This window comes from Teleopsis dalmanni, chromosome 2, assembly GCF_002237135.1.
Source record: "Teleopsis dalmanni isolate 2A chromosome 2, ASM223713v2, whole genome shotgun sequence".
In the NCBI taxonomy this organism is placed as follows: domain Eukaryota; kingdom Metazoa; phylum Arthropoda; class Insecta; order Diptera; family Diopsidae; genus Teleopsis; species Teleopsis dalmanni.
Genome location: NC_051847.1, coordinates 225260659 through 225282488, shown reverse-complemented (window position 1 = coordinate 225282488; position 21830 = coordinate 225260659). Strand labels below are relative to the sequence as shown.

Below are 21830 nucleotides of genomic sequence, written 5' to 3'. Positions count from 1 at the left end.
TTCCGATAGGCTCGTTTCACTTTGCTAAAACGAGTTTCAAGCAATATTTGAGGTTTTTTAATATTTGATATAATAAAATTTTTGTATGATCTCATATCATTAAACTTAATAGCTGAAAGAATTTTCTAAATCAGGGCTGCAAACAACTACATTATTGATACAAAACAAAAAACAGAATCGAAACAATGCGACGGACTATGACAAATGGTTATATTCTTTCTTCCTCAAAAACTACTGTCTCTGCAATTGTAAAATATTGAAAATATAATGCTAGTTCCACATACAAATATATATGGAATACTACAATACGTATATAGCCACCTTGCAAAAAGGTATACATCGCCGACAAAAACAGTGTTCTAATGTCCGTAAATGCAAAAAAAGAAAAATTATTGTATTAAAGTATAAAATGCAAATTGGAAGAAGCTTTATTTTTAAACTGCGCGTGTCGAAATTAATCGGACTACAAAACGTCGAATAGTGAAATGGGTAAAAATTGGGTAGTCCTTGCACTAACTGTTCTTAAATAGAAACCTCATCTCTTCAAGTGATTTTCTATGGTGCTGAATAAAAACGAAAAGCCCTTAGCGGGAATATATTTAAAACAAATTCTTGGGAGATGTCAACATCGAAAAGGCAACGGGCAACGATGAATGTTTTTGAAGCTAAATGACAATCAGGACTCCTCTGATATTTGTGTTTTTGAGCAATGCCTATCGTTAACCTTTTTCTATAATAATTTTAGTCCAATTCTTTGTAAGCTAATTAATTGGTAATCAATCATGACAAGCTCCGTGCACGGCTGTACATAATAAAAAGGCCTCTTACGTATCATCATGTTTTTAATTCCTGTGCTCATTGAAGGAGAATCAGGCAAATAACCGTAATTATTGTAGTAATGAGTATGTCCTTTTTTACGCCTATTTTGCTGTATTTTCAAAGTGTCGCCTTTTGCCAAAACCGGTCTCATTCCGTATTGATTGCCCTCCATCATTGATTGTCGCCACGTTAAAAAACAAAAGCACAGCAAGATTGATTATAACAAGGCCTTAAAGTAGCTTTACATTATAAAAGGCCGCGGGCTTTACAAGGGAACGACAAGAAAATCCTGTCAACACAGCATAACGAGTGACACACATAAACTCGTGCTATTATTTTATGTCAGTTTGTCACCTGTGTCGATACTCACGGTTATTAAAATTGGACAAAAATGCAAATTTTTGAGACAAAGTGTCAAGTGACGTCTTTTAAAAAGTCTGCTTTTTATTTTTACACCTTAAACACAGCAAGGATTAAGGACTCTGTAATGCTTTTATTTTTACAGTTTTCCGTTTATATTGGGAGTATTTTGCAAACAATCCAAAGGCAACAGCGCGAAGTTAGACTATTTGATTGCAGGGGACAAAAATATGCAGTTTTCTACTTTTTATATCTTTGTAGCTGTTGCCACACATGTCCTTACATAAATGTAACAGATTACAATAAAAGTTACAAACGTAAAATTCAGCAAACATCAAACTTTTATGAGCCTTTAGCGAAAATAGACGTACATAAGTCGCCAGCTATTGCTTATTAAATATTTTTAAAAATGTCTACAGCTTAACCCCAGAAGAGTTCACAAGTATGAAGCGGTCCGAAGCGATGTAGGCCTGAAACTCTTGGTGTGGGTCAAGAGGTCCAGGCATTTTCCTCATTGTAGTTTCAATATTTTTTATTAGATTGCTTTCGATTACTGGTGATTTCTACTACTCGTGACATTTTTTGTCAAATTGAGATTCTCACTTCCCACTGATGGCCGTAGTAAAAATAAATATTTTATATTTCAAAAACTGCTAACAAGACAGTGACGGAATAATTTAGGAGATAACACCGAAACTTTCCTCATAACCGTTTAAATTGTGTAATAAAATTGTTACGAAATGTAAAATTGCGTAGCATTTCGGTGAAGTACTTAAAATTACTTTGAGAAAGTAGAATGGTCTTGTAATTTTAGAAATCCTTTTTGTAAGTGGGTTAGACTTTATTTTGCAAATGTAAGTTGCAATGAAATTATATATATTTTTATAGGTTAAAGTAATATAAACATAATTTATAAAGCGATTAGAGAGTGTGAAGTTAGGAAAGTACACGTTTCTGCAGCGGCAAAAAAAAACACACATTTAAAACTTTTTTTACAACTTCGAGAAATATCATCACCGACGGTATTTTGTAGTTTAATCATTTTAAAGTTATTTAAACAGGTTTTTTATACGCTTAACCAGAAATAATTTCAGGACTCTGTCTTTATCATCTACCCAGAAATGACAGTTAAAATTTCCTTTCCTATACAACATCACATATGAATTTAAGTGAATAACGACATAAAAGAAATAAATATAAACAATATTTATATGTTTTAAGACTATGATATGTTATAGGTAAACCAATTAAATTTGTATATCAATTATATGCTTTTAAGTTACTTTTCATAAGGATCCACAGTTCTGTTTGTATCATTTCTTTTGTGATAAGTAAGGTAACTTAAAAAATTTTGATTTATATATATTTTAATATTTTGATTACAGTCAAACTTCCATAACTCGAAACACCATTTTGCAAAGAAAAGGTTCTACTTATGGATTAAGATATTTCTTTATTTATTTGAAATCAAATACAACACAGAAATTATAGTGGAGTAAAATATCAGAAAGGAGGGTTTCGGATTTTATTTTCTTTTTCTAATTTTCAGATTCCAATTTATTCCAACCCTTATAATGATCATCAGTTGGAGTACCATTCTTTCGTAAATAAAAATTCAAAATTTTAAATGAATCTTTTTAACCTCATCATACTTCCCACATTTTTAACATAATACCACGGATTTTACGCTGTTCTTTATTTTTTGTGCGCTATTTTACAATTTATTAAACAAGTAAACATTTTAGAGCCGAGTCTCGCAAGCAATTTCCTTGTCAAATTATGAAAAATAGTATGTAATAGATAAATGAATTGGGAATATTTAATATATTTCAACAAACCAGCATCCCACTGCCATACTTAGTTTAGCAACTAATGGATTTAATAACAATTCACGAATAAAATTCGCATTTACAACGGCTTCAGTATGTAGGAAACGACAATTTTTTATTTTTGCAAATGCAAAAATTCTTCTGGTAACTTTTATAGGTTGTCAAAAACCTATTTAATGGATTTGATGGAATAATTTTATGACGCTACTTTTTGATTTTACGACCTTTGCGCACTAGAAATTCAGTGGCAAAAAATGTTGCACGTATTGACTTCAAATTGCACTCAAAAGTCTGTAGAAATGTTGACATGATCGTAAAAATTCTCTTCAAATCAGGTGACAAAGCAAAAAGTTTCCCTCGTTCTCCTTCATTCGCACTTCTTTAACTTTTACGACCTAAATTGTGTCTTGAGGTTTGTGGATGAAGACGCATTGATTCGAAAATGATGTAACCAGATTTATGTACGCATTGGGAAATGTGTAGTAAAGCATCTATGTTAAGGCGGTCCTTAATTGATACTCCATATCTGGGCAAATATTTTATTTAACCGTATAAGAGAATGAAATTTTAATATAACTATTTAAAACAATTTTAAAACAAAAGCTTTTTATTATTATTTGGTACAAACACGCATTATTTACTAAAAACAATGAGTTTATCGCTTATCCTCACATCAATCGGAAACCGCAAAATGTCATTTCCCCAGAAACTTTTTCTTTCTGCAACAACTTGAAAAAGAGTCTAAAAGCAAAAATCATTTTGAAATGAAAAAAACTCGTAATAAAAACAGTTCCGTTTGCATTTTGCATAAATTTCTTGGCAACACACTCACTTTTTGTTAGTTGCAAGGATTCGACATCTTTTACCTTCTGAAAGCATTTGCCATATGGTTGTGCTCCTAAAACTATGCAACCAGCAGTAGAATGTTTTTTGCTACCTTGCCAAATTCATTTGACCAGAAACTTAAGTTATATTTTGGAGCGGTTCCAAGGAAGCAGTACCATGCACAAACCGGCATCCAGACTGCTCATGTTACTTTGTTGAGACAAAAAGCTTTTTACCATAAATGCACACGTCTGAAAAATCAATGTCACAAAAATGTACAAAATTTTACGAGAATGTATCGTAAATTTTCATTGTTTCAAGAAATTCACATACACGTACGTAGATAAGGACATCTAATGTCAAACTATTGTACTCAAATATGGGAACAAAGATACGCACTTGAATATATAAGCGAATCCATAGAAAAATGGACAATTGCAGCGTTGACACAATTGACATTACTTTTGTCTGAGATGCATTTAGCATTGGGTGGCTGGGTGTAAGCGAGTGTTAATACTCGTATATGTGCCTTTATGAATTGAATATTGAAAGCCGAAAATGACTTAGTAAAAAGTTAAAATGGCATTCTTAAAAGGGTCATGGTGAAATCATTTTCTTTTAAATGCACTTTTATCCTTAGTTTAGTTATTGTATATTCATTTGGCAAAAGTCTTTAATTATTTAATAATTAATTAATTTCCCTTCTTGCCTTTGTTTGTTTGTTTCTCTTTCTTTCTCTTTTTTCTACTCCTGTCTCTCTCTTCCTCTCGCTCTCTTACTGTCTTACTCTACATCTATGTCTCTCTACAAGATCTTTCACATTCTTTTTTAACTGCACAACCAAAATACGAATGACTATCTTTTTATTCAAAATAATTTAGTAAAAAGATCTTTAAGCACTACAAAGTATACTTTTCGGAGGCAATATATGTACATATGTATATTAGTATTAAGTAGCTTCTTTGATAAGAATGTAAAAACATCTAGTTAAGTATATTTCTATTAAATATACTACAATATTATAAGTCTGTTAAATATATTTACCGAATATAAGATTTTAAATTAATCGAAATAACTACCTTAGTAAAAACAGTAAAGAAAAATTATATAGCAAATACGTCCACGTCCACGTATTTGTTACAATATTTAATAATATAAATTAAATAGATTTTTTTATTAATGTATTTATAAATCATAAATAAGTAAAAATTTAAAATCAGTTTTTAAATATCCTGCACAATATGTTGATATTACTTATTAATACGGTTCGATAGCAATATTTTTTTTTCAAGATTAGCAGCTGAAGTTCGCACGTTATTGCGACATCAATTATCTATTTTGATTGCAGCAAAGCTATTAAAATGTCTGCTCATATGCGGAAAATACCATAAAATGCCGCCACATGTCTTAATCTTAGAACAGTTTCTTGCTGTCGAACTCAGGTGTGCTAATTGGCTACCTGGTTACACCCATAGAAATTCGGTACCGCTTCCAAAACTTAAAAAGTGCAAAAACATTTTCTTGCGCATTTGCATTTTCTTTTATACAAAAGTGCGATGCACGACTGCAAATTAACATCCACCGGCGCAGTTGCTCACATTTTCAAGCAAAACAAACATTAAGATACTGAACACGGCTACAATATGAAATATTTCTAGATAATTACGTCATTTACAATTAATAGATTGAAAAAATGACTTTTTTTCTCATGGCAATATCTGCAGACCAGTCTGCCTTTCGTTTGTCTAGTTTATTTGTGTTTCGGTCGCAGTGTCCAGTCAATTTCTTCCGCCCATTCATTTCGCATATTAAATTAATTTACTTACCAACAACGCCAACCCATTGCAAAAATTAATTTAATAAGATTTACAATCGCAACTATGGCGATGCCGAAGTTGCCTTGATAGCAGTTAAGGTGCTCATAATGTTTTTAATGTGAGCATTAAAAGTTTTTACAACGGCATTATTATTTTCATACTGCAAATGTTCGAATTGGTGAAAATGCACAGATTCTATTCATGCAGGATGTGCGCCACAGCGTACCTCTAAGATTATATCTCATTGAATGTGGCTGACGGCGGCCTGGCTTGGAGTGATTTAATATAAAAACATATTTGCTTTGTTTTTAACGTCTAAAATATAAAAATAAAACTCCAAATGATGCTCTTAAATATTCATAATCGAGTCAACATATTAAATCCCATTTTATTCCTCATGTCTGTTTTGGTCTTTCTGCAATTCTTTCATACTCCCAAAAATTTATTATCTTTCGTTTTTATTTTGGTAAATTGTAGTAAATAATTATGAACATAAAAACTTATTAAAAAGACTTAATCACCACAAGAACTGGGTGAAATGAAAATTCACTACTATGGAAAAATTTTCAATCTATTACGCCAGAATATGGGGTCTCGACTACGCTGCAGCTTCATACTTTCATTTGAAATTTTATTTGCTTATATGACACATGGAATGAAAATAAGAAATATTAGATATTGATCATGAGTAACTTGGCATATGACGAATATAAAAATTTATTAACTGTAAAATTACAATAGAGCTACACTTCGCATAGGAAGTTGACGAATTATGAACATTTTATATAATATTTTAAGTTAATTATATATAAACTTACTTTTATATTAGTCAACATTCTAATGTTCACAATACTAGTAACATTCATATTAACATCAGTTTTTAGCTAGCCCCTCAATGTATGTCACTTTTATTTATGCGTTTATTATTATTTGTTTATTCATCAATTAAGTAATTGCAAATTTCCTACATACTCGGCAACAGTTCCCTACGTTGAAGGGGCCAGAATATTCCCAAGGTAAGGTATGTCTGTTATAAAATGAGATTAAAATCCCGTTGCCCCGACACTGCACAAACACTGCGACACACAACCGGAGGTGTAAATCCGGTACTATGGGGGCCAGTGCCCGCAGCTTCGGTTGTGCTGACCACTTGTGGTTAGACTCGTAGTGGCTATGGTTGATACTCAAACCATAGCTACTTCATTCGGCGTGAAGCAGCGTTTCACCACCGGGTGCTACGACTCAAAGAGTAGCAGAGATATAGATGGGCCTCGCACTGCCTGTTTTCAAATTTTAAAGAATTTAGTATGTTAATACGAAGGGAGTTGTCATATAATTCTCACAAAATTCTTCTTCTAAAGTCTGATATTAAGAAATATATGAAAAATATTTATATTCACCCTTCACCCAATATCCTTCCTTACTTTTTAGAGGAAAACATTTAACATTTATTATCAGAGACACATAAGTCTAGTTGAAAAACAGTTAGCAAATATGGCAACTCAATAACTTCATATTTGGTTTAGGATTTTTGTGTGGCACAGTTTCATCAATAATACTATTTTCTTAGAAAAATCACACCTCGAATATTTCCAATGTTAAAAGAGTATGAAATGTAGCGTGCCTGAACAGTCTAAGCAATTAAATGTCAGTATTTTACTTAAAATCCAATTATTGCTTAACTCACTCCGACTCAAACGGTACGCACATGCTTCCAAGCGTTCATACCAATCTTTTCGAGCAGAAATCCATTTTGTATGTTATGTTATGTTTCGAGCGAAAAGTCATTCTTATGATCAAAAACTTTTCATGGTCATCATAAAATTTCGCATATTTTTTACATTTCGAGTAAATGAAGTAAATGTAAACGCCACAACGTCCTAAATAATGTTTTCCCATAATTTTATTATTGCCGAAAATTGGGCATGAGAGCAGCAACCCGAACAACCCGAGCTGCCGGAGCAGCCGGAGCAACTGGAGCAGCGCAGAAGAAGCGAAGCGTGTGAGACGTGGCAATTATCGAAATTAATTTCGTTTATTACTGCATGAATGTTCGATGTTTACTTGTGCGAACTTTAGCTGCGCCTATACCAGAGCACACATGAATCTGAATATGCGTATTAATATGCCAATAAATTTATTGAAAAAAGATGGCATTTCATTTTTGGTTAGAATTGTGGCGTGAACTGAAAAAGTTCATAGGATATGGCGATGTGGCGATGTGGCTCTGACTGCCGCAACCAAGTCCGCGCGAGCTCATTCCCTCATATTTGGAGCACCTATTAAATTTGTTGTTAATTGTTGTAATGTTTCTGTGAAGATTGTTGTTCTGTGTATTGTTTACATGTGCCAAACAATAAAATGTTTTTGTCAAAATATGCTGAGTGCGGTAATTGCGGCGAAAATGGAATCATTGCTTCAGTATTAATTGCAAAATAAATTTATTTATCTCACAATTACTTTTGATATTTATTGAGTAATTATTTGATTTGATTTACTATTAACAGAAGCTTCGGACTTGTTTATTAGTACTGAATTACACATGAAAGTCTTCGTTTTATGAATGATGGTCAGGAAACCAGTATCTTCAACGATATTTATAAAATTTAAATTTTAAAAGTATTCTAATTGCAAATTACATCAATGTGTTTACAATAATTTTGCTTATCAATTTACTTCCTCAATAAAACCGATATTACAATCAAACCTTCTTGTTTAAACGAAAGCCGCTTTTGCTTTTCACAGCTCTGGTTATTTGATTTGTTCTCATGATCGACACCAAAAGTTATATATTTTTTTCATGCAGCTTTGACTCGTTTGGTTTAGGTTTGATGTTTAAAGTACTAAGCCTAGCACTTGTAGTTCAAAAATTATATACGAATTTGAATTTTTCAGCTATCTTAGCAATCGTTTACTCTTGACTCATAACTATAATTTTCTGCTAATTTTACTAATTATCTGTCATAAAGAGTAATGCAATTATCCATATACATTGTAACGACAATTTTTGGTATCGAGATTAGATGGAGTACTCTCAACCTCACCAGAGTCGTCGCAATAAATTTAGATTAACATATATAGAAAATAGATTGTGATAAAATATTCAAAGAAAACCTAATTCTTTGTTTAAACTTGATTATTAAGTATAGTCAATTAAAGTTGACAATTAATATGTTAATAGTAATCACATAAAATATTAAAGTATATATATAGCACAATTAATTATAAATTTTAGCTAATTACTCCCAAACAATCCCAAGAGAAATAATTATGGGATTACCAAATTAATTTGGTAAAAAGGATTACCCTTTTTATTATTATTTATTTACATAATATATCTCAAATACAGTTGACGTAATACCACTAATCGTATCGATGTATTTTTATGTAACTTATGCCTTCATATCGAATATTCTTTTCTGTAGAAACATTTCTTCTATGTCAATATTCCTATTTTGGACTTTATTCTTACACGTAATACCACCTTAAACTTTAAATTTTAAGTAAGCTTCAGGAAGAATGCGCAAGTCTTACACACCCAATAAGCTGGTTTCGTGTAGCGCACGAGAATTTCAGAGCTCTGTCTTTGATATACTGTTGCGCAATCTAGCCCTTAAGTCTTTGCGTAGATTTAAAAGTGAAAGTCTTTTTATCTTCCCTACTAACCTATAGGTAGACATATTACATACTGCGCGAAAATATCAATTCGCTTTAACGCCAATTTCATTATGTTACAAACAACTGGACAAAGTTTATATTTCATTCACAATAGTATGAAGAGTATAAAAATGATATATGTATACAATTATTTTATTTTTCAGTAATATTTATATATCTCTTAATTTCAGCACACCAACCTATGTAGACTTTTGTGTAATAGAAAATATAAACATATTTTTTTTGCATTTAATTTATTAATTTTTAATTTCATTTAAGTCAATTCAAGACTCTCCCAACAAGGATGTAATTTTGAAGTGTATATTTGAAAGTAATCAAAATTTTTAGAATGTTTCAGTTGGAACTGACCAAGATTTCAGCAAATAAGTGTAAAAAGCCTACATTTGGCACAATTAGCTCGAACGTCTAGATTGCGAGCGTTTTAACATGTCAAGAGACTTCGGTGAAAATATCCAAAAACATTTTTAAATAATTCCTTGGCAGAAAAACAATCACAATAAATAATGAGAACTATATGTATCCGTAATCAAACTGCGAAAATCATTCCATTTTCGTAGAATTTCGTCAGGGATTGTTGTTGTGACCGCTCGAAGCATAATTGTTTCGCACTTTGTGTGTTAAAACAAAAACATTTTTGATTTTCCTGATAATAATACTCGCTTTCGGATTCGCTTTGTTTACACTTGGAAATGTTTAAATTTTCCACATTTTCACGTTTGCATATATTCAGATTTCCACATGCTGAATTTAATAAAATTTATATTATGAGGTCTGCGAGACTATTGGGGAAACAAATAAATTAAGTGGGCGTTAAAATAGTTCATATTTCATTCTACGGTCGATTGCACGTTCTGCAAGTGCACAGTCAGGAGTGTTGACGTACCTACAGGTTGCAATATGTTCGCTTTTAAGCACTCACCAACCAACAGTTTATAAATGACTGGCTCTACTGAGCATACCCACTGCAGACACTGCCACCTATCTGAGAGTACGCCAATTGCAGAAAAAGTACTGAACAAATGATGGAGAGAAAAATTGATATATTTTCCACTAAAGCACAATTATCACAACATTTTGATTAATTTTGTGTAGACAGAAGAATATTTTTCTGTCTTAGAGGCGTCATCAACAAGACACATTACATTATAAAAATTCATTCGCATACAAATCTGCAGTATTATTGTTTTCATATGCTCAATTCAATGACAGTTTTCTATTACTAACAACACACTAACAAACTTTAGGTGATACTTTGCAGATGTGTAGTTTTGCACGCATCTCAGTACGGGATACCGAAACTATTACCTTTAAATATCTAAGAATATGTGAAGAAACTCAAGTGAACTTTTAAAAGCATGGGCTTTAGAATACAAGTATTTGTCATAAACCACATGAAACGTGAAGTTGGCAGTGGCCATTTTAACTAAGTACCACATTCCACTGATGGTGATGCATTAAAGAAATATTTTAATTGACATTTTTCATAGAAAAAAACCTGGAATTTTGCGCTGCAATATGATTTGATTGTGCGCAAATCGTGATAATTGCAGCATTGCAACTGGCACTCGTCCGCACGGTTATGTGCATTTCAAGGATGCAATTTCAATCATTCTGATGATTCAAGGACCATTGACAGTTTAAGCACTCTTTGGATTCGGAGTTTTTATTTAATTTTAAATCAATTATACCGAAAATGTAGGCAAAAATTCTTTTTTTTTGATTTTTTTATAATTATTAATTTAATGTCACAGTTACTTTTTACATCTCATAATTAAATGTACACGATTTGTTAGAAATTTTCTATATAATATGAATATATAGTAATGAAGATCAATGGCTAGGACATTGATTAATTATGCATAAGTTGGGTTGGTTTCATAAATTTTTGTTATGTGTATAGAATTTAATTAAAACACGTAGAAATGTTGCAATATAAAATCTTATTTAAAACATCTTTAATGCGAAAATGAATCATCATCAACTTAAAAAGGAACCGATATTCCTCGAAACCACCTCACGCAGAGCAAACAAACCGCAATCGGTGTGCGTCCCTGAGTTTATTATATTGAAATAAAATTCAACGTTAAAGTAATCCTAATCGGAAAAGGATACCATTGGCACTGATTTCCAAGGAATTTATACGTTCACCAGCAGTTCGAGTTGATGAAGTGGCACATGCCAGCACGCATCACGTAAGCAAATACTGCGTTACTTTTTATTTTATTTGACTCTGGGGAGCTTGTTAAAAAGGAGCAGCGGCAACGACGGCTACAGCGGTGCCCCATCAACACCAGCGCAGCGCTACACACCGCAATCATTGCTACATGAACTGCAGTGAACGTGTGAGCATTAAAATTATACATGTACAGAAACCTTTGAGCCAATCGATGTCTGCACCTTGGGGAAGTGTTCACTCAACATGGAATCCAATACGTTCGAATTTTAATTCGGTCTTCGTCTTCATGTTGCCTGATACGTTTTTCAAGAGTTTATAAAATTTTTATATTTATTGACCATTAGATTTGTGCCACCTTATTTAAATCGATTTACATAAGTTTCATCTTAAGTGTTTCGAGACATAAAATATGAAATTTTATTGCGGTATTGAACGTGCTGAAGACATATGTGCGCATGAAACACTTTCAACCAAAAAATAATAGACTTTATTATTTATTTAAGATTTTCTATTTATTTTACCTCGTCTATGTCTTTCAATATAAAACATAAGAAATAGACAAGATTGAAACTTATAAATTGTTCTGCCACAATGTCTTATAAACTTGTATAAGTACATATGTTAGGTGTTTGACATCGTGAAAGAATTATACAACATGAATAATTACCATATTAGAGATGTTATATAGAAATGAAAATTAAAGAAAAATCTAATATTGATATGTTGAGTAAAACTCAAGTATTAAACTAAACTGTTAAATATTACAGGAATGAGGGGGATTAAAAAGAAACTATCTAAGAGACTGAAGTCATGAAACCTATCTTCTTAAGTAGTTCCCTATACCAAACAAAGTATAACTCAGATGATATATTTCTTTAAATGATCATAACGTGGAGTTAAGTTAAAGTTCTCTGCTAACTTTAAGATGTCAGAACAATCCAAAACAATTCTGTCATAAACCAGAATAGCAACAAAATTAAATCCAGTGCGTATATCTTCTGATATTCAGCTGTCCTATCGATTTATTTTACTTGTAATTTTATTAACTTTTATATTGCAACTTTATTTCAATTGAGTTATACGGTAACATCCACGACCGCCGGTCTTAGTACGAAACATCCAAAACTTCTGCACATTAATTTAAAACCTAAAATTACAAAAATTTTAATTTTTGTTATTACATAAAGAATATTTAATTTATTACATAAAGAATATTTAATTGTTTTTGAGTGCATAAATAATTCCAATCGAGAAAACCCTGAAATAATTGCGGCGCAGCTACAATTGCGGTTAGCAAAAAATCTAAACAAAAGATTTTCGAATGTGGAACGCTGCCAAGAACCAACTAAACATCAACCAAGAACTTAGTGGATAGTTTTGCATATCGAGTGAACTAAGTTAATCAAGTTTTGAAACACTTTTGAAACACTTTGGAATACGATTTGTTTGCATCCAAAAGAAAATAAATCGAGCTTGTGTTTTTGTTAATCAGCAATAATTTGTAATTTGCCTTTCAAAAGATAATTGAATATATGAGCCATGAGTTTAAGAGGCAGCTATAAGTTTTCTTCAATTCATTGCAGCTACCGAAGCAGAGTGACGCCCGAACTGCATTGGGCACAGACCCAAAATTTTTAATCTTCTTTGGCGCACTTTATTACACTCTAACGCTAACGGTGCAAATCTAAAGCGCACTACACTCACCTTTCCCGCAGCCACATGTCACGAGTACAACAGTTGATGGACTAAGCGCCCGTTCTGCAGACTAGATCGCTTTCCGTGCTCTTGACTGCCACTTTCTCAATTATTCGTGTAAAATGCGTTGTTCTGCTAATTTGTGATTGCACTTTATGTGCTGATATTTAAGAAATAATGTTGACGCCATCGGACTAAACCGTATCAGTGAAAAAAATTCGTTTCATGTTCAATATTTTCGCACCTTTACGAAGTGCAAAAATAGATTTGGCACCATGGTTCTAGTAATGAAGACTACCGTTTGCACCAAATAGACAGCATGCCTCTACAATTTGTAAACAAGCAGATATTTATTTTAATTGACTAACCAAAAGCACTTCAGAATCTCGAAAAGTCAACTATACTCGGTAGTTCTGCAAATGTATTTTAAATCTGAAAAATTGTCTTGTACTTTTTTCACATCTTATTTTAATTTTAAAATTAAAATAATTTGAGTAACTTATAATAGTAATAATTTAAATAATAGCGAGCCATTTTTGATTAAAACAGTCAAAAACTGTGATTCAGGAGTCGGTACAAAACCATTTATTTATAAAAAAACAATATATCTAGGGCAATATGGTCTGAAAATTTTTAAGAAGAGTTTGAACCCAAAACCGACCTTTGCATACGCCACTCATAAGCATACATAAAGACATATTACCATTTCATTTTGTAATGAGTGTTACGACACATTATTTCTTGATAATTATACTATATAATATATAATAACAAGGTCAACTAGGATCTGTCTTTATTAACTTGTTGACTCCTATAAATTATATAACGACCAGACACATTACTTAATCTATTAATAAAATTAATGAAATTCTAAATGTCGTATTAGAATATAAGACAAGAATGTTAGATCGTTAATATCTTTTACGTTTATTAAACACCCACTTATATTAAAATTATTTTGCAGAGATTACGATATCATTCTGGGTAAGTTAGCGATAATTTAAATTACCTAAAATAATTGAGGCAAAGTGATTAGTGGCAGATATTGTATCAACAGAAGTCAAAGCAGAAATAATCAGAAACTACAAAAGTAAGCTAACCTAATCAAATAAACTAAAAAATAATAAAAAACTCTTGCGAATAAGACTTTATGACTTTGTCAAGGGAAAAGTGCCAAAATAATATTTAAAATTGGAACTCTTCTATACGCAAAAGAAACCTTTTTCGATGACTTAACGAACCTTGTAAGATGTCCATCACGCACCTTTGCTGTCAAAAATTCGATGAGGGATTTTCTTGTCCATATCGTTATCTCTTTATGAACACGAAAATAAATCCGTTGTAAATGACTGTGCCTTGTTGCACTACTTTGAAATTCACAGCAACTATTTTGCCTCTTGGAATGATTAAATTAGAATCTTAATCATTTAAGTAGACGAGAATAAATTTTTACACAGATAATTATTCCATATTTTTGTGAATTTAAGTGTTGTAATTAGTGCAAAAAGCACGCACATCGAGCACTTAAATGCGCACAAATCACGCGGCGATTAAATCAAACTCAGAAGTGTTAATAGTGCAACTTTTCCCTGTGCGTGCATTTTGGATTTAAGCCAATTTATAAATTAAGCAAACTGGCGGCAATAGCTTTAAAAAATTGCTACATATGTTTAAGATCGTACTTACATGTATGCAGCGCGTATCTACCTATCCATATATCTATGCATCTATAAGATTGATATGCGTTGGCACACCGATCACTTTGCGTTAATGCGTCGTGAGTCTAAATCAAATAGGCTTTATGTATCTTGCGTCTATGTACAGACACATAATTCTTAACTCTTAAATGATAACAGATTGTAATTGCGAAATTTTTCTCTATTTTAAAAAAGAACAAACATAAAAAATTAAAAAATAAAGTGAAGTAAAAGTAAACACGTTTGAAACATAAATAATTACTACAACATTGAAATCAAATCCAAAGAAATAAGTTCCTTTTTAAAAAATATAAACACGTATTTCAAACATTTTCGTTATATCCATAATAATAAAATCATTGAGGAAGACCAAAGACAACTCATTTGCATGCTGGGTTTATGCTATTTTATCAGATCTTCGAAATGATACTGCAATGAAGATATTTCATTTTCAACCTTTCAGGAAATAAACAAATGACAGAGTTTTCTTATTAAGAACCGCCATTTTATTAAGCCAGATTGTATTGAAAACCATATATATTTTTAGTCGCAGGACGACGCGAATCGAATTAACTCGTTAGCAAGAATGAGCTTCTTTGCTTATCAATATATATAATTGGTAGACGATACTTTCGACCCCCGATAATAGAAACAGCCGAGAAACTTTCAATCTTTTCGTTTTTTATGTAATTAAGAAAATCTTAGTATCTATATTAATTTTTACCTACCTTTACTGAACTTCGTACCGTACTAAATATACCGTACCATGGTCAAGCTATTATAAATGGTAACAACTAATAGATTTCGAATGAGTAAATTTATATATCAAAAAGTTACCATATCACCCATTCTTATCGGATACTGTCCTTATGTACTAGGTATCATGCCACGAATAACTAATTCAATTATAAATATAGTGCCACAAATGTATGAGAAATCTGTATCGAATAAAGTGAGACCAATCAATTTAGGTTCGTCATCTGAATGGCTTTTGACGATCTCTGTTTAAAATATTGTACTAAAAAAGAAAAAGGAGATATTTTAGGTATATTAATTTGTTGAAAGTTTTACAAGAAGGAAATAACGTGAAAATAATTCATGTTCATTATTAACCAATTCGCAAATATATTAATTGTTTAATCATATATATGTTTAAACCGAAAACTGTTATAAATAATCAATTATGACGCAAAAATGTTTACTGCGAAACAGTTCCCAAATATTCAATACCTACTCTAACCTCACATTAAATTTGATTATTTTCAAGTGTTGCGAAAACGCATCGCTAAATAATTTAATGAGATTCGCCTAAATGCTATAGTCGACATGTGCCCACAACAAACATTGTATTTTCTTAAATAATTTATTCGTCCTCAACCAATAAACGTACCCACATACTTGAGTTTTTATTTGAACAGACTGTCGTGAATTCATAGGCAAAGCATCATCTAACATAATTCAAAATAGCCGTCTTACCTAAACAATAATTAGTCAATCAGGTCAATTATCTTTGAAAACAAAAAACTCAGATCAACAAACCACAATATCACAATTTCGGATTTAAAGAAGCAGAACATTTACGCCAAAAAATAATTATTCTAGTAGTTTTATGACTTTATTTAATTCTGTATCCACTACTCAGCTGTCTTACCTTGGCTGAGGTTTATTTTACTCTTGTTCATTCACATTTCACATATAAGTAAAGTAATTGATTGATTCTTATATATTTACGATCTTCATATCAGTAATTTGGTATGAGGCACAGCATTATTTATACATAGTATTTAAAAATCTCAAGAGTTCAATTTTTAATAGAATAACTTCTACACCATGATTGCCATTACTATCAAAGTTTTCTTCTCAAGATCGTTTCATAATTTTCAAATACGTTTCTTCAGTTTCCCATCCGGAGTATTCATTATTTCTGCAGATACCCTATTTTCAACAAATTTCTTTTCTCATTTCCTAACTGTTAATAACGTTGTTTTGTGATTTGAGAAATCTTATAATGATTTCGCTATTTATATATTATCCTTCAGCTTTATAGATCCAACAACTTTTCTACTTTCCTGCGCGTCCTGCTTTCATTCCACATTTTCCAATGTTCCCTTGCTAAATGTGTTGGTCAATTAGTATAAGACTGTGGGAAACACCTTTTTTATTAGATAATACTAACTTAACACTTTAATAAATGGAATAAATCTAAATATTATTAAAAAAATAATATCCAAGTAATCACGTTATTTAATCTTAAATTATAGTGTCTCATTAGTGTCTCAAAAACTACTCGTCATTTTGTTCTTTTTTTGCTATCAGGTCAATAGAGCCGATGGTAGGGCTTTTGTTAATAAATATGCTACAAATTATTTGATTTTGTAATGCATATGTAAATATTGGCTAATAAATTTTAATGGGTTTTTTACGTTTTTACAGTATAAAGGGAAGCGGGTTATATGGTAAGACTAGAACATATAATTTTTTTACGACTTTCTGATGCATAATTCATAGTTTTTACTTTTTATTTTACGACCTGAAAGCAATGACGTTGAAACTCTTTACTACTTTGTCCAAGTAGACTGCCTGATAACTCATCAGCTGCATCCTGACACTAAAACACAAGCTCTCAAGACGTTTCTTCAATTTGCGGTAATTAATGAAGCCATAAAACCCGAAGTCAATTAATTAGAAATTCATACGCATTGGCACTGTATTACCATTAATACGCTTTCAAGTACTTTCGCATACAAAATGTGAAAAACTACATTTTCGTCTTACAATAACGTTCCGCTCCCTCACGCCGCTGGGTAAACTGAACGTTCTGTTTTAGAAATTTGTTTGGAGGTTTTGCTCCTAATTCAAAATCAATCAAACTAACTAAACGATGTCGTTTCGAAAAGAGTTTATTATGAATTGAATTGAATGTAGACATTATCATTTACGGCGTACTAGAATGGGTCAACCGTTAGAGTTTCCACATATGGTAGAAGGGGTGAGCAAAAATGTAATAGTGCTTTGTTAGTTCTTAATGGCGGAGTTGTAAAATATCTTAAAATGAAATATCGTAAAATTTTTTATTTCCTTCATAAATGTCAAGAGTAATTTAAGTGAACCTTTAACAAGAATTCCATAGCAGAGCAAGTGTATTTATTGTTCTAACAGTGGTCCACATCACTTTCGGATATTGGGTAATAATTTTTTCAAAATAATTGAATCCTTTGCACATAATCATCTTTAGAAAGGTGTGGGTGGTACAAAAAATTGAAATTTTGATTTAAATTTAATTGATTTTAACGTAATTTCAGCTACAAATGATTACAATAAAACACTTAAAACTATTCTGAAGCTTTTAAGAGCTCGAATTCTCTCAAATGATTGATTTATTTGAACTGAATTCGTTAAACGCATCCAAAAACTGTGCATTACTTTAATCGTAGCATTACGTTAAATGGGTGGTGACGAAATTAGCACCTACGGAAAGAGGCGATTGCTGCATTTCAACGACTAAAAGGCACATAAAAATTAATTACAGAAGTAACAGAATAGCAACAAAGCCAGAGGCAGAACAGCAACAATTATTATTTCAGCACTTAGTTTGACATATTGAAGATAAAAAATTAACAAAATTACAAAAATAATTTCAAACTATTAATTAAACCAAAAGCACATGAAATGTTACCAATTAATTTTAGCCGCATTTGCGGACGTGAATTCAGAATTTGAAATGCGCAACAATGAATGAATTTGGCTAGCGGAAAAGTTCAGTGACAGAGTCCAAAACGTAAAACCAAGTCAACGGATGTTTTGATAGTTTCGAGACATTGGCGAGGAAGAACGAAACAATTATGAATGAATTCCGAATGTGAAACTGCAATACAAAATACAATGTATAACCAACGATCGCAAACCTCATAGGCGGCCACTTGACAAACGCAATTTAAGTGGGAACGGCACTTAAATGTCAAAAGAGTCACGAACACGTTTGGGAATTGTAAAAAATTTAATTTATTATCAAAATTTGGTAAGTTTTAAAAACTGTCGGCCAATTGTGAAAAATTATGTTTTTCAGGGCAGCCAGTAGCAAGTGAAATGATTTTGTGATGCAGGAAAACACATTTTCCCACAATAATCGCGACTCTACCACTGCAGAAGGGAGAGGTGGGTTCTAGGTTACACTGTTGATTGCATACTTAAATTAATTATTAAATAGCACATTAATGGCACATTATTCTATTACTTACTTGTAAGAGCGGCAGCAAAAAAATGATACGAAATGCATCAAACTCTACGGGAAGCGGATGGGAAACAAATTCGAAGTTCGAAAGCAGCAATAGTAGTGTTGATTGGGACTTGCGACAAGCCCAACACGCGTCATATTCGGCATAATTAAACAGGTCGGAATTATAAATGTACTTGTGACTGTCACCGTCGTCTATTGCCTCTTGTTCTTTGGTTGGTGTTATTTTAAATGGTTTTTCTACTGCAACTGACACCCTTACGCGTTGCTCTTCATCATGACAAACTCATGTTCCTCAAAGCGACAAGGAGAAAAACGCTAAAAAGTGCTTAAAATCCACATCAGCACCGTCAACCATAAGTGTTTACATTGTTGATGTAAATTTCTAATATCCTGTGCCACACTTGAGTGTAAATGATTCCTTCTCCTGTGCTGGGCGTTGCCGTAAGCAGCGTCAATCGCATTCTCCATTTGCAGCCACTTGAAACGCGCATCCTTTTCCATACACATGCAATGTATTTACACTGCTTTTGTTTGACTAAAAGGATATTAATGAAATAATATTAACCTTAAAAATGTAAACAAACTGCAACGTTTGGCAAAAAACTCACCCTTAACTATTTTGAGCATCGTTTCGAAATGATTATTGTTATACGTGTATCGGCAGGAATTCAAAATTAAGTAATATTTTTCATTATTTAAGTTTGGTTCTAGCGTATTTTTTACAATAAATCAATAATATTAAAAATATTTATAAACAGAAGTTATTATTTTATTCCATTGGTTCAACATATAGATTGACTCGACGATACCACAAATTTGGGATATACTTAGCCGGAATGTTGTTAAATAATATTTGAGCTGCATTAAAATAGTTTTAATTCCTACTGTTTCAATTACAAGCTGAAAGAACTCAAGAATAAAAGTTTATTGACTTAGAAGAACTGAGACTTGCAAAGTACTGCTGCTAAATTTGAACCTCGAAATGGATAAACCTTCAGATTACGTACTAAATTTAAATTGGCCAATTTTTTGTAAAAAATTTAAGACGAAAATATTTAAATTTATTTCTCACAGCATACTGATTCTTGAGAGGTATACTACCATAAACAGTTTTACAAACTCTTGCTTCCTAAGCACCATGTAAATAGCACGAAAACTTCTCATATTTCACTTTATTGGATGTGTTTTTAAACTAACAAAGTAATTTGCGAATAAACAACCAACAACCAAGAAATAGAACTTTACAAATGTTTACTGGGCAGTAATTTTTTTAAACACAATAAGATCATCATCTCCACTTAGTAGTAAGTTTAGTGAGATAATGAGTACATAAGGAAATACTATAACCTTTGTAAATTAATACATTAAGACTAGTGGTGGGTACGTAACTCACTACATATGATAATAATGTTTCTAACTAACAGCCTAGTAAATTTCAGAATATGTTAGCAACTCTTCTGGAAAATAGTCTCTACCTCTGGAGATATGCAAAAAGATTCACTACACGCACGTGCCGTCATAAAATAAAATGATTCATCCTCCTAAATAATAAATAGTTTAATGAAAATACATAAGCACTTCATTTTTACGAATTTTTTAAATAAATTTAAAAAAGATATTTATATAAATATACAATAAATAAGAAAAACAACTGCCTGTGGTACAAGTTTTGTTTCAGAGCACGAATATATTTAATTTTTTAGTGTGAAAAAAACGAAATTATCACTTGAAAAAAGAAAAAGGAAGAGGATGGCACTTCGAGGTTGACATAACAAATTAATATTAATTTTTGAAACACGCGCCATTCGAGCATTTTCCATTTTCGGTAAAATTTTCCCAAAACTTGTAAACCAACAACTCAAGATGCATGTTAAAATATTGAAGACAGGACACCAAATGTAATGATGCGAGTGTCCTTTCAGTTGATGAGTGATTAATAAAGATCTTATGACTAACAACATTGCGAGGGGTGTAAAATCTGTGGAGTAGTAAAATTAGTTGACTTTAGAAAATATTTACTCAAGTGTTGAAATCCATTTTTTCTATCAACAATGTTTTGTATATTCCATCAGTTTTTTTCAGTCCTCTTCTCACCCTTATAAAAAAGTGACACCTCTGTATACTGTTCTTGCCTTAAAACTTTTTCAAAATCGTTTTTTTAACATTTCCATACGTAATCAATCCTTGTAATTGCATAAGTTTTGCTACTTTTTCAGCCCGAAAAAATATTTATAAAATTTCCCATGAAAAACGTAGCGAAAAATGAAAAATTAAAAGCAAAAAAAGCAGAATTCATACAAGAATTAATGTTCAGCTTAGTAACTTGGCTGTGAAAGAAATTAAATACAAAGAAAAACTGTTAGAAATCAAATAGCAAACCCCAAAAAGTTTAATATTACTAATCACAGCAAAGCAATTAGGTGGAAAATGAATTCCTTTTTCTTCGGATTTTTTTCGTTTTCTATTGCAGCGTCTATTTTCACTTCTTTGAGTCTTGCTGTCCTGGCCCACTCCAACATCTTCAGGCACAGGCAAGAAGTTAAAAAAAGGTGACCGCCCATATAAACGGAGCCATTCTGAGCTTAAATAGAATTCCTCAAGATTCTTGTTATTCCTTTTTTAAAAATTTTTCCTACGTTTTGTACAAATTACTTTCAATTTGTACGTTTTAATTTTTTTACTTTTTCCTTAATTTTG

The 21830-nt window shown here is 31.7% G+C and overlaps 1 long non-coding RNA gene across 2 annotated transcripts; it reads right to left on the bottom strand.

The window, feature by feature from the left end:
• Positions 1-12107: 12107 nt before the first annotated feature.
• LOC119682871 lies at positions 12108-20242 on the bottom strand. 2 transcript variants are annotated; one of them, XR_005252609.1, is made up of 6 exons: positions 19742-20242; positions 19135-19668; positions 16548-17036; positions 15734-15914; positions 15625-15671; positions 15221-15567 (listed from the first exon to the last, which is right to left on the bottom strand). It is a non-coding gene; the product is annotated as an uncharacterized LOC119682871 (long non-coding RNA). The 2 variants fall into 2 exon arrangements; XR_005252610.1 differs by lacking the exons at positions 15221-15567; positions 15625-15671; positions 15734-15914 and adding an exon at positions 12108-12651 and having other exon boundaries at positions 19742-20239.
• Between the last annotated feature and the right edge of the window lie 1588 nt (positions 20243-21830).